The 16,855-nt window shown below is 42.3% G+C and overlaps 2 pseudogenes; both read left to right on the forward strand.

Moving 5' to 3' along the window:
• Positions 1–532: 532 nt before the first annotated feature.
• On the forward strand, positions 533–2,488 carry LOC134484830 (NADH dehydrogenase [ubiquinone] 1 alpha subcomplex subunit 11-like; annotated as a pseudogene).
• Positions 2,489–12,778: 10,290 nt separating this feature from the next.
• Positions 12,779–12,911, forward strand: LOC120100498 (U4 spliceosomal RNA; annotated as a pseudogene).
• Positions 12,912–16,855: the final 3,944 nt, after the last annotated feature.

A 16,855-nucleotide genomic window follows, 5' to 3' on the forward strand; every position in this document is an offset into this window, starting at 1 on the left:
ATGAGCACAATTCCTCAATTTTAAAAAAAACCAGCACTAGATTTTCCAACTCTCTCGTCATGATGACAGGTGGTGTCAGATAGCCTCCATTACTGAGTAAAAGTGGTACAGACTGGACCCTAAGCTAACCCACAGAGGAGGCCACATGCGTAGGAAAAGAAACCTCATTACGACATAAAGAATTTTAGCCAAATCAGATTAATATGCCAATTAATAAGCTGTGTGACCCTAGGCAAGCCATTTATTTTGCATGTTAAACTAAGATACTAGCTTTTATTGGAAATGAGAAACATTAATCCAGGGGCCTAGGAATAGCTTTGAGGAAGACAGTGATAGAAAACAAAATGGTTTATAAGTAAGAGTGTGTGTGTGTGTGTGTGTGTGTGTGTGTGTGTGTGTGTGTGTGTGCGCGCGCGCACATGTCGGTATGCACCTAAGAAAGCAAGAGTGACACATAGTATACAATTGTAAAATTGTCCAGGGAGAAGATCTAGAGACTTTTCACATTTTAAGAGGGCCTGTGTTATCCAAAATGAGGTTAGGAGCCTGGCTAATCTACGAGGCTATTCACAACTGCGATGTGCTTTGTGGTATGGGGGAGAGAGTGAAGGAGCTAATTAGGTTCCTCTTCTATCTGGTATTTCACGACTTGCCTTGAGTTAGATTTTATTAAAGTTGTTTTCCAATAATTACATTTAAGAGCTCTGCTTAATAGGTTTTCAGATATTGAAATCTCAGAAGTTCTTTCTGACTGAAGAAGGGATTTGGGGCAATTCTTTTTAACTACAGCAGAAAATATCCTTCAAAATGTGACAATGAGGACGCAGATCCTGTTCGGGAGGTAGGAAAAAGCTACATCTTTTCTTTTTGGGACAAGAAAAGGCCACTTTTTCAAAACTATATTCTCACATATGATTTAATTCCTGAGAGACTGGAGAGTAAAGCAGAAAAGTCTTCAACACCAAGACAGTGGGTAGACTCGGTTCATAATGTCTGAGCTATGTAAATGGATGTCGGGGTTAGCATTGAATTTCATCAAGCTGATGGGCCACACTTTCTCATTTCTAAAGTAGGACAACAATACCAAGCTGTCAAGGGAGACTGCTCGACAAATCCATCTGAAGAAAAAGGAGAGGGCTTACTACATGTAAAAAGAGAACTGCAGCTATCATGGAGGGAAGGCGAGCGACACAATGAGGGTGAAAATGTCCTACACAGATGCCATGGCCTTCCTTCAGTGAAAACCAAGCAGAAACCAAAGGCAAAGGACCCCATCGATATAGTTCACAGAAGTTAGTCTCCTGGAGCAGAGAGAAAGACAGTGAGATAGACAGAGATGAAGGGGCCGAGGAACATCCCAGCTCTGAGAATACTTCTTTTTTTGCAGACATTAACCATTATTTATTCCGTGTGAATTCCTCATTCCTGTTTCTAGAAACAGGTTGTGACTGGGTTGCACAAAGATGGAGTCCTTGCCCTCCGTGACAATAGAAAAGGACATGTAATGGAGACCCATGATTTGGAATATAGTTACTTTGCCTAGAGAGGTAGGTTAGGGTTGGAGAACTGCTTCAGAATGAATTGACTAGGATAAATTAGAACTCTGTGCCACAAAAAACGCAGCCCCCAAAGCAGTTTCTGGTTGCTGTTCACGATCCTAGAGTGACTTACTATTCTTCTGCAACTCTAGAGCCCCCTGTCTTCTAGCTTTCTAGGTAGATGCCACTCCACAGCAAGGTCTAGAATTGAAGTAGCTTCTTAAGCACACATCCAGGAGGCTAGATTCCTTCTGGCTGTCTAAATGCAGACCCTTGTCCAAAAAATAGGCCTGCTGTGCCTGAATTGTGTGGTGTGCCCATAGAAGCTGTACAGACATAGTTAGCTTAAGAGTCAGGTGTGGCAGCACACAATTTTCAGCTGATTGTTGTCTCCCTGTGTTCTGCCAAGGCATCTTACTCCAGAGACTGTGAGCCTCCAAAACCAGGAGATCAAAATCTTCTACCAAGAGTCTCAACTAAATGACAGATAGACACAGTTTCACTTTTCCCCATTCTTTAAGAAAACACCTCTCCCTGGCTAGATACAGCCAAGGCCAAGAGGTTTTTTGAAGCCTACAATGAGACCCCCCCCACCGCGACGGCACCCAGTGTCATCGCAAGGCCTACATCACTACTGCCTTAGGCAGCCTTTGCGGCCTAATAAGCTCTGCTTACAGCATCACACACAACCCCGCAGATTCTCCCCTGGAAGCCGTGGCCAGGTCGGCCGGTCCACATTCACTGCAGCTGCTATCGGAGCTATGTTTGGCCTTACCACCTGTGTCAGTGCCCAGGTCCGAGAGAAGCCAGATGAACCCTTGAACTACTTCACTGGAGGTTGCGCAGGAGGCCTGATATTGGGAGCACGCACTCACAGCTATGGGACCGCCGCCATTGGCTGTGTCTATAAGCTGGAGGGCTGGGAACTGTTTGCCACCCCCAAGGTGTGAGCCAACCTGTAGCAAATAAATGCTCCTGAAGAAAAAAGAAAGAAAGAAAAACACCTTTCCTTCATTTGGAGGAGCAGGAGGGAACTCAGACATATGACTATGGTGGACCAATCGTATTTCTTCCCCTGGTGGCTTAGATCTTGAAGGGAATAAATAGTCCAAATTAGAAAGAGTGTCAGTTCCATTTGTAGGGCTCAACAAAATTGCTCATATATTAATGCCTCCAGCAGGAATAAATCAGTTAGAATCAGAACACAGTCTATATAACTGGCTGTTTGGCCTTTCTTCTCATTCCACAAGCTACTCCTCATCTTTGTAATTCAGTGACAGGCTTAAGTTAGTCAACTAGGCCAGACCACAAAGTAATGGTCCAAATTTTGGGATCAACAAGAATAATGGTTTGGATGATGTTTACAAGCTTATAATTCGGTTTACTCTGAGATCAGCCCAAATGGCAAACAAAGGATAATGTTAGAAAAGGCAAGCATGAACAAGTAAGTACTAGGTCTTCCCAGTGCAGGGGCTGAGATCCCAGGTCTCAGCATCCCATGCAAAGTGACACTCCTCCCTTTTAAGCCTTTAGGCCATGATGAGGACCACACTGATGTCCAAAGGCCTAAGAGTTAACATAGAAGAAGAGCTTCTTCAGAATAGTCCATTTCCCATGGGTCTCTGTAGAACCTGGAGTGAATTTGGTCATGCCATATCATTGTTAATCAAAGCCCATCTCTGTCCCTTGTGACCAAGCAACCTATTAGGCACAGCTAAATTCTAATTAGTTCTTCTATAATCCAAGGCTGGCATCGGTTCACAATATTACATTCTGCCCTGTTTCATCTACCTTACAGATTATTGTGTGGAAGACATGTTTACATATATTGTTAAACCTCTCATCAAGTCAGCAAGGAAGCATTGTTTTGCTATTTTAAAAGTGAGAACACAAAAGTTTGTGTGAGTGGCAGGTAAGTGTGTAAGTGGACTTTACCTTCCCATCATAACAAAGTTGTTGTGCTAAAGAACAAGAATTCAAACCCAGACCTGTTTGACTTGAGTATGTGCATTCCATTAATTTGCTACTTTGCCAAGCTTTTGGTCATAGCATTGATTCTATTGCACAAACTCATACAGCCTCTGATCTTCTTGGGCTCATTTCTGTTTTATTTTAAGAAGAAAGTCTAAACTATACATCACCACAAGATTGTTGGGGCGGAGTGAATAAGAGGAGGAGGATATTGAGTGACAGCATGGATTCTATGAACTGCAAACCATTTGCTTCTATTCATTTGTTTTCAATGACGACCTACTTTTCTTTTTTTCTTAAACAAGTAACAAATTGTCTCTGTTTTAGTACTATAAATTCTCCTACATGTCCCAAGCCAATGAAAAGCCCCTGAGAGATGGTGTATAGCTACTGATCTTCTGTGCATTCTGTGTGCATTCTTTGCCCATTGCTTTCTACAATTGTTCTGCAAATTTTCAGTGACAGCTCCTCTTCAAGTTCCTGCCAAAACATCTCCTCCATTGATAATAAGTTGCCAGAATCACCATCATTGGCTGAAGACAGTTGTTGCTGGTTGAACATAATTCAAGCTCTCAAGTAGCCTGAGAAACCAGCCTGGATTTTCTTTTGTTTTTGTTTCCTGGATCCTAAGTGTGTTCTGCTGGCCACTGAGAAGCCAGAGAGATTGACAAACTTCATCGGGTCTAGCTGTACTGATGACCCGGATTTGGGTCATCTAGAATATCTAGAATGAAACAAACAACCCCATAACAGGTACCCTTCCTTCACCTCCAGAGTGCAAGTTTCTACCTCAGACAAAGGGACTGACTAGACTTCTGTGTACAGAAGTAGTTCGCTATGATCTAATGCGGCCTTCTGCATGACTGCTAAGCTGTTAACTTCTTGTAACATGTCTTGCATCTGAAAGAGGAAGAGGTGAAAAGGAAAACCACATTGCTCAAGGCCCCCTGAGGAAAAGAAAAGAAATTTAAAATGATACAGTGTAAACTGGGGTAGCAGAGCATTCATCTCAATGGGCTTGAAATCACAACTGAGATCTGAGGACAAAAGCCAGATATCTGTGAGAGAGCAGAGTGCTGCCTTCACCAGCCACACATACATCACACAGTGGTTACAAGGAAGGAGACTGGAACTCTAGAGTGAGCTGCATTGTCCCTCCTCTCTCCTGACTAAACTTCCACCTCCATCTCCAGGAACCTTGTAACTGTGAGATGAAGCCCACTAGGCCACATCCTCCAACTTCAACAGTTCTTCTGCCATGGGCCTATGTTTGAGGCATTCTCTCGTGAACTGAATAACACGCAGAAAAGGTAGAGATGGGGGAAAACACCCAGACAGATGTCAAAGACTCAGCCCCAAGACACCACGAGTAGAACACCTTGAGTTGATCCTTAGAAAGTTATGGGTAACTGGAAAAATCCTGTCTGATAAATAGAGGCAAACTGTCCTGAGGACTGTACAGCAAGAGATTCCACCAAGAACTGCAAAGATAGTTCAGTCAATGAACGGCTAGTGTTATAAGCATTAAGACCTGGATCCCTGGCAGCCATGGAAAAATCTGGGCATGGTGGCATGGCATGCACTTGTAATCCCAATGCTGAAGAGGGATCCTTAGGGCTCACTGGCCAATCAGTCTAATGTAATTTGTGAGCTCTAAGCCACAAAGACCTTGCATCAAAGACATAGGCATTAGTCCTGGGGCTCATATCCAAGGTTATCTATGTGATTGCATATAACATGTACCGACAAACATAATTGTGCACACACACAAGTCAACAAGTCAAGAGAGAACCCTAATTACATCCTACATTGCATTTGTTTACAGTTCTCTTTACATGTGGTAATAGCTGACCAAAATGAATGCTTCCTTTCTGTTTAATGGTTTAAGGTTCAGTCCAATTTTGGACATACAATAAAATTAGAGTCTGGCTAATTGTTGATTTGCCCACAAATCTTTTAGAATCTCCCCAGAATTAGCTATGGAATCTACATGTGATCTCATAGACTCAGATGATAATAACCCACTATGAGCAACAAATCAAAGGAAAGTCAAATTTTAAGCAAAATGCTATGGTTTGAGGAGTGTCTTTGAGAGTCTCCTGATCATTCAATCTGTGTTTGTTGCATAATCTTCAACTTTAGAGATAGCATCTTGTCACTTCTTTCAAACATTATTTTCCAGCCACTTTTGGCTAAGCCAGTTGAGGTTAGCACCTCTGTTTGAACAGCTGTGGTACATTAGGGGAACAATGATTCTTCCCAGCTTCTGAAAGTGGAGGAACCTTGAAAAAATAGCCTTCAGTCCCTTTCCTTTTCAGCCAGAGGTATTTAACCTTGGCCTTGTACCCTTTCATTCAACTCTTCATTCTAACCTTCTAAAAACTGTTTTCAAAACAGGTCTCATTGGAGAGACTTCCTCAAGGAACCTGGGTTCGCCTGGCCACCCGCTTGGAATTCCTAAATCCTCATTGAACGAAAAGGGACCTGTCATTAAAGAACTAGGAAACTGGCCTCCAAACTACTGTTCTGGGACATTAGTGAGTACTGGTTACCAGTAGGGATGCTTCATAATCACTATGAAGTAAAGAGGCACAAGAGCTGACTGTCAGCCAGGAACTAATAGGTTACGTTTGGGCAGATGGTTGATATTAGGAGGAATGGTGTCCAGATTCATGATCTTCTTTTTCCTTAACACCAGTGTCAACAAAACAAGGCAGCCTGACTCAGGCACTTGAGGTGAAGGACTCTGAGCTTCACTCATGGTTCCTTCCTATCAGCCGTCTATTGTCTGTTGACTGTTACCACATGGCCGGATTGTTTCTGTGACAAGAGTATATTTTCTGCCTAATTGGATTTTTTTCCCATTGTTGGCTTCTACATTCATTAGAGTCATGAAAAACATCTCCACAGTCTAGAAAAAATGAAACATTGCATTTTGGTTTCCACTTTTCCCTCCAGAGGAAACTGATATTTTTAGAAGGTCTCTTCTGATTTATAATCACGATAATTGCACACTGTGTTAGACGGATGGTCCTCTTTGTACCTCTCTCTGAAAATCCAACCGTTGATTCAGTAGTCCATGTTGACTGAAATAATGAAGATCATCCCCATAATGTTGTTTTCCTCTCCTTGTGTGGGTACTTGGAATAGTACAGAAGGCACAGACATCATTATGGGCAAAGGGAGGATTAAGAAGAGGATGATAACTCCCCTGCCTTCTCCTTCTGAGATATCTTCAAAGCCCAACTGTAATAAAAAGCAGGTTCCTGTGTTCAGAGTTGATGGTCATGTCTCCCAAAGGTTGCATCAAAAGGTTATCACCATGAAAAGAAGAACTACAGAGAGCCACAAGCATTAAATGCCACACCTAAACTCAGTGAATGTCTGACTAGATGCCACAGAATCACACAGCAAACCCAAACATCACTATTGAGGGTTTTACCATTTTCACAACACTTACTTTGGAAAAATACAGATGTTAAGCAGCACCGCCTCACACGGCCACACACACATTTTTTCCATGGAGGAATATTCTTGTAATGTATTGAATAATTTCATCTGTGCTTGGATTAAAAGAGACTGACCAAAAGAACCAAAGAATTGAGTTCTGTTTTAGTGTTTCTGTAACTTAAGCCAAAGTCAATTTTAACCTCACTCTATCCCAATTTTGAACCCATGAACTTTTGAATCTAAATAACAACTCCTTTGTATATATCTCTACCCTTATATATGATATCATTTCCCCCAAGACAAGCTGCAAAACTTTAGATCATTAGCTTAGCTTAATTCATATTTTCAATTGTGTAGCCTTCATTTCTAAGAATTCAGTCAACTTCAAACAAAAAATATGTGGGGGGAAAACTAGTGTCTAAACTGAAACTGAACAGCTTTCTTTTAATTGTCCTTCTACAATACATAGTAGTGGTTATTTATATAGCATTTACATTGTAATGGGTTTTGTAAGTAATCTTAAATCTTAAAATGATGTCAAGTTTAGAGGAGGTCATGTATGAGTTAATTGCAAGTCTATAGAAAAGACTTGATTGACGTGCATTCAGCTTGGAATAGCACTACCTATGTGAAACTCTGCCAGATGTTTAAGAGATGGAAAGACATATAAAACAGCACCAACACTTGGTACAGTGAGACATGTCCACACATGAGAAAATAGTTAAGGAAATGCCATGTCAAAGCTAAAGGTTATGAGTATCACTCTGGGCATGTGTGAAGGGGAAGGCTTCAGATAATGAGGACCTTGTAGACTCCATCCTGCAGTGCAGTGGTTGGGATGCTTCAAAAAGACCCAGAGCAGATCATTAGAGTTCGGATACACAGCAAAGCCCCCAAATTCTTGCCTTCATTATGTTCTGTGTGACTGTTCCTTCATTTCTATATTTTTATTGCCCATGAATGACAAGTTTGAATGATAACAATAGCTATTGCTTGTTTTTTTTCTAGGTCCTTTGAGTGACAGGAACAATATATACACTTTATACATTTTAACTTAATTCTTATAATTTATATACACTTTATACATTTTAACTTAATTCTTATAATAATTGTGTATGTAGACCCTGTCCTTACATACATCTAAAAGACGAGGAAACAAACACAGAGATGTATTTAATTCTGCCAATAGTTAGACACAAGGAAATTGAAGGCCAACATTCAAGCTAGTCTCAATTTTAGAGCCTGAACACTTGTCTATCGAGTGTGTTAGTAGGTCATGTCTAACCTCAAAACCACAGTTCTTACCTACCCTCTTCTACTTTTTAAACACTGAAACTCCTTTTTATTGCCTTTCATGACTCTGACTCAAGAACTGCTTAGACAGAGAAAGATGTATTTGGGCTCATTGTTTCACAGGGTTCATGCCTTCACTGCTTGGTCCCATGAGCTGTGGAGGAACATCATAGAAGCCTGGTGGTGTGACAGAAGACAGTTGTTTATATCATCGTGGATAGTGAGCAGAGGGGATGTTAACAGGAAATGGCCAAAGATCTACTTCCTCTAGCTCAGCCCTACTTTCTGACTTTCTACAACTTCCTCATAGTGCCACCTTCTGGGGAATAAACATTGAGGATGACCTTAGGCCTACAGGAAACATTATATATTCAAACAGAGCCTATGGCAGTCAGAAGAGGCACCCATGACCCTGCCATGGGTGCTACTTAGGGTGATAGGAAAGATAAAGTATACGGTGGCAAGTTGGAAAAGAACGTGAAGCCTAAGGGTTTGTAACTGTGGAGAAAAGTGGAACTGCAGACTTGACAGATAGATATGAAGAGGTCATGGTGAGGTCCTAGCCCAGGCTGCCATTAAGGGTTATGTCTGGGTTCTTGGTCCTGCTGCAGCTAGTATCTGTGTCTGTGGCCAGCACCAGAGACCATGTGGATGTCAGAGAGCCCTGTTGCCACAGAAGGATATGTTGTTGTGAGTGACCTGTACTGCCACCAGAGGTCATGGGGACATCTGGGTCCAGGTTACTGCCAGAGAGCTATGCCTGCATTCATGGTTCTATGGCAGTTCAGGTCTGTGTTGATGTCCCAGGTCTGATGCCTCTTGAGACACTGTGCTGAGTTGGCCCCACCCCTTGCCTAGGCAGCACAGCAGAGCTGGTCCTGGTGGCAGGGGTGCAGGAAAGCCAGCCCTGTTGGCATAAGCTCAGCAGAGGGTCCCCCGATTCTTATCTGCCATGAGGTGGCCTAGTTGAGGGAGAAATGTCCTCCCATGACAGGTGGGAAGAACAGGCCCCACAGTCATGAAAGCAAAAGAGTCGGTTCTGCTCCTCACCATCTACAGAACCCAGGGAGAGCAGGCCCTATAACTCATTTGGTTAGCACGGCAGAGTTGGCTAGTGGTGAATGCCGGAGAGCTGGCCCCAGGTAAGGAAAGCAAGAGAGCTGGCCTTGCCCCTCCCCAGTGGCTGCACTCAGGAAAGTGGGGAGGACAGATCCTTCTCCTTGATAGCCTGAGAATATGAGAGCAGGAGAGCTGCCCCTTGTCAGCTGAAGCATTTGGGTATGCGAGCTAGGGCTAGTGTGGAAAAGTTGGCTCTGTCAGTGAGGGCCAAGGAGAGCTGGTGGACTGACCAACTCAGCTACCTCCCAGGCTCAGATCCAGGATTTTGAGTTGGCCCACCCCAACATCTACCCTATCTATGATATGCTGGATCATGTGAAAGGGTCAGTCCTGCATATCCAAAGCTGCAGGATCTCCATGGCCCATGGCAGCAACAGAATATCTGAGAGTCCCTGTGAAGATCCAGAATTGATCAGTGCCAGAGGCCTCAAAACAGACCAGACTCATTGCAGTGAAGATTTGCAAATCAAGTGTGGACAAAAGGGTATACTGTGGGACATGCTACAGATTTTAGGACAAAATCGATTTTAAAATTCTTATTTTAACCTTTTGTGGGGGAGTTGCAAGGGCAGAGGGCAGATACTAAGGGACAGGGAAATAAGTGGGACTGGGGTGCATGATATGAAACTTACAAAGAATTAATAATAAATTGAAAGAAAAAGTTCAAACAGAGCAAATCTCTGCTGTCAAGAAAACAAGGCTCACGTGTCAGGCTTAGACTTAAGAACCCAGTCAGTGCAGTTGGGGTTCTTCTCACATTACCGACTTGTGACCGACCTCCATAATGGCCAAGCTGTTCTCTCTAACCTAGGCACACACTCTATATTTCTTCAGAACCTGTCACATTGCATTCAGCTTGTCTGGTGACAAAACTTGATACTTCCTCCAGTAGATGTGGATCTAGGATGCAGTTTCTAATATTGCCACTCCAATGAAGTAATTTGACCACATTCTTCCTGAGTTCCATTCATCATCAAACAAAATCACCACGTATTTTTTTTCTGAAACAAAAATCCCCACCATTCCAGGTGTCCTTACATTGTCTGCACTGTAGTGCACAAATTTTAAGCCAGAACAGACAGTCACTTCTGTCATGCTTCTAGCAACTGTTCGATTTTTCTAGTCTAGGAAGACACTTTTAGTATGAATTCTTTTCAAAAAGTCATGGTTTTAACAACTGTTTTATCCACAAAATGTAGTAAGGATGTTCTTTACAGAGGCACCCATGCAGTAAGGATGTTCTTTACAGAGCTGGCCATGTAGTAAGGTGTTCCTTACAGAGTCATGCACATTACTAACGAAGGACAGCTAAGAAAATTGATCTGCCTTTTGCTTTTGTTTTTCCAAAATGGCTCTGTTCCAGTAGACAACACACTCTGGTACATCTGTTCAGTCAACTATGAATCTCCCTAAGTCTTTCATGACTTGGTCTACATTTGTCTGTCTTATATGCAAATTACTATCACTGGGGATTTTATCCAAAGCTTTTTTTTTTTTTGAGTGTTTGTTTGTTTGATACAGACATGTCCTTGAAAATAAACCTAGTAACTTTAAAACCAGAATCACCCTATTTGAAGAGAATAGATTCCTTTATATGCTTGTTTCTGGTGTTAACCTCCTTTTCTATGTATTTTCAGACAACCTCTTTAATAAGGAACTTCAAACTTTCATCCACAATGAGTGTCACATTTGTGCTTACTGTACCATCTCATAATACTGGGTGTGCCTACAGACACTCTTCTGAACCACTCCTCTCACAGGAGTTTGTTAGCTCTGAAGCACTGGGCTTGGAATAGTTTCCTGTTGCTTCTGAAACATTCCCATGGACTTTCTGGCTTCGACATAGATTTGTTACATTACATCATTGCAATAATAAAAAAACAAAAACAAAAACAGTTTCACTGAGTTAAAATGAAGGTGTTGGCAGGACTGGTTCCTCCTGGAGCCTCTGATGGGACAACCCCTGCCCTTGCCTTTTCCAGCTTCACATTCCCTGACTGGTGCCCCCAGCCATCAGGGGCATCACGCCAACCTTTGTTTCCATTCCTACAACCTCTGCTGCTTCTTTGACCCTCCAACCTTCCTCTCATAAGAACATTGGATATTACAATGGGCCCATTGAAATAGTTGGATCTTTCCATCATAAGAGCCTTAGTTAACCACATCTGCAAAGTCCTACTCACCATGCAAGGTCACATAGTAACAGGTTTTTGGGATTATGATGTGGCTTTCATTGAAAGAGGCCATTCACATCCCATGACTCGAGGTAGTTGCTTAATTATCTTGGGATATCATTTATTTGTCTTTGTTACAGAGATGAATTTGATTAGGCTAACGTTCTTCCCGGGGTATTTGTTCTTTTGGAATAGTTTTTTCTGCAATGCTAGCCTTTCCACATTGAAGTCTTTTTCTAAAGGGAGTGCGGGGGTGAGGGGCATTGGGGAGCCAAATCAGCAGTTGAATAATTCCACTTTCTCTGTATGACTTGACACTGTCTGTTCCAAAGACCTTTTCCAACTTTCCCCATACACACACACACACACACACACACACACACGCACACACACACACACACACACACACACACACACAAAGGTAGGAGGGAAAGAACCTCTTAGGTCTTAATATTTTTCAAGTCTCACCTTTTTCCCAGCTGGCCTTTCCATATGTTTTATTGGTACAAATCTGTGTTCATGGCCTCATGGTCAGCCATGACTATGCACTTTTCCTTCAAAATTCTGTTTCTGTTCTTTCTACGTCTCCCTTTGAATGGTTTTAAGGGACACTCCCTGCATCCCTGTCATTAGAATAAGCCAAAATTACAAAGTAAGCATTCTTTTATTTTAAGCTACGTATTCTTAAGTGATGGTCCCTTTTAGAAACACACTACAAACTAATTTTACCATTTTCAGATTTAAAAAAGAGAAGCCAATGGGCGTGTCTAGGCATGACCATTTGTTCCTCTTCCCTGCCATTATGAATTCCGAGATGACTCAGTTACTTCCTCCTACCGTCACCATACCTTCTGTGGCACCAACTGGCTTTCCCTTTTGGATAGAAATGAGCGGAGGCTCTGTGCTCTTTGTCCTCTAATCAGTCATTCCACTTTTAGCAACAGGAGCCTCCCAACAGATGTTTGGAGAGTTGAAGTCATGACATCACTTCATCACTATTACAGGGGAAAGCAGTGTTTACCGCTGACCACTTCTCTGTGATCATGCATCTCTGGCCACATGCTTCCCCACAGTTCTGGACTCTTCCACATGGTTCTTGTTTATAGATAAGACTATGATTTAAGTAGGAATGCTTAGACTGAGAAAAATTAGGCTACCAGCTAGAGATAAGCCTTCAATGTGTCTGGGAGTGGGTCCGAAACAATTTGCTGTCCTTGGAAATACACCAGTACTAGCTTTGCGCAGTGGCAGTATCGTAGCCAATGAGGTTTATCCGAGGTGCGATTATTGCTAATTGGAAATACACCAGTACCATAGGCATGAAGCATGCTACCAGGGCCACGGAATTTTTACCTCACAGCCATCTCAACTAGATTAGAGGTGAGCATGTGACCTCAGTGAGATTAGCAGAGCAATCAAAGACTTCCATGGGGGATGTTGGGATGAATTTTCCCTACACTGTAGAGGTAGACAGGGAACACACAGTTCAGGGCTTGCAGCCATTTTGAGTCTCCAAGAAGAGCTCATTTGAGAAGGTAACATCATAGAAGGGGACTGAGAAGAACTCAGGATTTTAGGGCATTGTTGACAGCTGGAGAGTCAAGCCTTCAGATTTTTAGTCTCTTGTCTTAAAACTTATTTTTCTAATTTCTATTTGAAATGATATATATTATACATATATACAATATTTATTATGTGTTTATGTAAAAATATATATTGTACACTCACATGCAGACACACACATATATACATATATATATGTATACATATATATATATATGACATGATCTTCTGCTATAGGTGAGAAGGTGAGTCTGCAAGAAAAGGGATCAAAGAGAGAGAGGACAACATGTGGTCAGAGGATGAGCTCTGAGCTTTGGTCATCAGAAGGCATTTTCATCTTGCCCTCCATCTTGCTTCTGTACATACTATAGAAAGGGAAATGAACAAATATTTTTCACTGTATGTCAGGCAGGCATGGTGGTGCATGTCTGTCCTCTCAGCAGTCAAAGTAAGGCCAGCGGCATGGCGATGGAGATCTACCTGAGCTACATAGTAAGATCCTATCTTAAGACAAACAATGAAAATGCTGTATCTCCCAGAACAACTGCTGCTGCTGTAACCTCAGTCTGAGTCACAAGTATGCCATGCCGAGGAGCGAGACAGTTCGGGAGCATTTAGTCAGACTCTGTAGAAGGCAGAGTCCCATCTTCCTCCTGTCCCAACTGCTCACAAAAATCCTGTCATACAACCCTTCGAAGATCAGCCTCTGAAACACCCCCTTTCAGATGCCAATAATGGCTTCAAATCAGACAGAAGTTTAATTTATAATCTTTCCCCCACGACTCTCCTACCTTATTTAAATAAATTTTATCTTCTGCAACAGTAATAAAAGCAACTTGCAAAAGCCTTAAATGGCTCTAGAGAGGATCCAAACTGTTGCAGCGCCCTGAGCCCTCACCCAGAATCTGCCTCTCCACAAGCAGGGGGCTTCTTCACCTCTGCAATTCTCAGCCCACACTTCCCTCAAGCAAATTTGGCTTAGTATTATTCATCATTTGTATAAAACCCACCCTTGTTTCGACTCGGTTTCTGCTTACATACAAGGTTCTGCTTGTGTTCATTTATTTTGCAGTCTTTCCCCATTAGAGTATGTGCCCCTCCAGCCATGAGCCACAGCTCACAGTAAGCCTTCAACAAAAGCTCATTTGGAAGGGGTGTCTCTGTGTAATGTTTGGCTACAGTTCTTTCTCGCTGTTGATATCTCGCTCCCTATCATCATGTGCACTGGGCAGTAGAAGGAGCAGATTTAAAGGAGGATTCCCATCAATGAAACGACGTTTCTCAAACAGTCAAGCATGGGATACCATGTGACCTAGAAGTTCCTCTCATAGGTATATACCATACTTTGTTTATCCCATTTTCAGTTACTGGTTATTTGGTGTTTTCACTATTTATTGTAAAAAAAAATCTTAAGTATATGAAAATATGCTTTGAACTCTCTAGGACACATGTGCTTAAGTGTTGTTTGTATGTTTGTGTATGTGTTTGAGTATGTATGTGTGTCTATGTGTGTGCTGTGTTGTGTGTAAGATTGCTGAACCATGGTTAGTAATTCTGAGTCTACCCTTCTTTTTTCATTCAACAGGATCTTACTATGATGCCATTCCCAGCCTTGATTTTACAGAGCCCACCTACCTCCGCCTCACAAGAGTGCCAGGATTACCGGTGTGAGCCACCCAGCCCCACTCTATGAGTAACTTTGTTTGATTTTGAGAAATGCATAACTTTTAAAGGGACTGCCTAACTTTTCTACAGTGGCTGCAAGTATTTTATACCCCCGTAGTACAGGAAGGATTCTACATCTCCTCTCCAGAAGTACTCATTCATTTTTTTGTAAGTGATGGCCATTTGGGTAGGAAGTTCGGCCTTTTAAGGGCTTGACTTCCCCTAGGGCTAATGATGTGGACCATCTTCTGTTTTTCTTGCTAGTTCTTTATGTCTATATTTTAGGCCTTGTCCTACCCTCTGCCCATATTTAAATTAGATTATTCTAATTAGTTGTAGCCTGATGGTTATCTCACCGTAAGAGTTCTTTCCTCTTCTGGTCACTTTATATGTGATTTTAAAATTCACTTTCTGCTCTAAAGTTGCCTTTCCTTTCTCAGTAATGTTCTTTGATGCACATTTTTACTCTTGATGAATCAAATCTGTCTTCTTTTCCTCCTCCAGTGACCTGTGCTTTGGCCATCTGAACTCCAGCCCTCTTGACCAGCTGTGTGGTTTCTTTGTCACTGCTCTGTTTGGAGAAAAAAAATCTAGGCAGCCACCGGCTAGTCGGTAACTGAGTCCTCTAAGGACAAAGACAGGATTTGAAGAGCAGAAATGCCTGAGAAAGAAGAGGTCACGTGGTCAAACATGAGCCCCCTAATACATGCTTTCAGCAAAGCTGTGACAGAAATCTGACTCCTGCAAAGTGATGCACTGGGAAGCCACAAGCAGCCCTAAGAAAATTGTCCAGTGCTGCCGATCTGACACCCGGCCGCTGGTGCCACCCTGTGGTGGATATCAGAATGACATGGGGGTAGTAATTCAGTTGGTAGCTAGGCTGATTCCAGGTTGATGGCTAACAGTCCAGGAGACTAAGAAGGGCATCAGTGAATGTGGATGAGCAAATAATCCTGTGGTGAAATGGAGAGTCCTTTGGATATTTGCCCAAGAGGGGCATAGCTGAATCATATGCTAGATATATTTCAACTCTTTGAGGGACCTCCATACTGATTCCCACAGTGGCTGAACCTGCTTGTACTCCCACCAGCAATGAATAAGTGTTCCTTTCTCTGGTACTCTACTTGTAATGTATGTCTGAGCTAACGACTGCAGGCTACTAGCCTGAGGTGATTTCACAGTAGTGAAAGAGTTCATAGAATGAAATCATGCCTGTGGGTCGGAGCAGATTTACCACTCAGCCTTCTGTCTGACATTACTCTAAGATCTATATGGCAAAAATAAATAACCATAAACTGATTAAGGGAGAGGAGAAACTACACTAAATGGACTAATCATTTAAAGTTTATGCCCAAGTATTTGTTTCTCTAGGGTCACGTTCCAATCTGAGTCGAATGAGCCTTTGATCTCCTTTGGCAAATGTTTACTTTAAATGAGTCTAAAGTAAAAATGGGGGGCAGGTAGTCAAGATTCTGAGAAATCTCAAGATCAAAAGCATGGCATGTATTAAAATTAGGAAAAAAATAATGTGTGTTGTGGGACCTCATGGATAGTGGGGTTAGTGTCTGCCTCATTTGTATCCATGTAGCTCTCAGTGTTGACATGAGGGTGTCTATGCAAATAAACATTGCCAGACAGTGAGAAGCAAAACCACTTAACATTCTCACACTTTTAGTTATGACTACTGCAAGAGAAGGTATATGCACATCAAAGCACATTAGCACCACATAGAAACCTCCCCTGCAAATCCAAGCAGAAAGTACACATCTGTTGTCATGTTTTACTCTGTGACCGCTGATCTTTTCTTCATTCTTAGAATTAAAGACTAGGCTGGGCTTCCAGGCTCAGCTTCCAGTACACTTCATAACTTCTGCTACCATCAGAAGGTCACTCATGACTTCTGCTGATCTCTGTGAAAGCGGGTGCTCCACATTCTGATTCTTGACACCCACAAAGTCACCGAGCCCTCAGTTGCAATGCTACAGAGAGCCCAAACATCTGCCTACCATGTTTGCTCCAAAACAGTCCCATGATGTGAACTTTTGTGTTCCAAAGCTCTAAGGGGCATCTGCTTGGCATTAA

This window comes from Rattus norvegicus, chromosome 1, assembly GCF_021556685.1.
Source record: "Rattus norvegicus strain SHRSP/BbbUtx chromosome 1, alternate assembly SHRSP_T2T, whole genome shotgun sequence".
Lineage (NCBI taxonomy): Eukaryota > Metazoa > Chordata > Mammalia > Rodentia > Muridae > Rattus > Rattus norvegicus.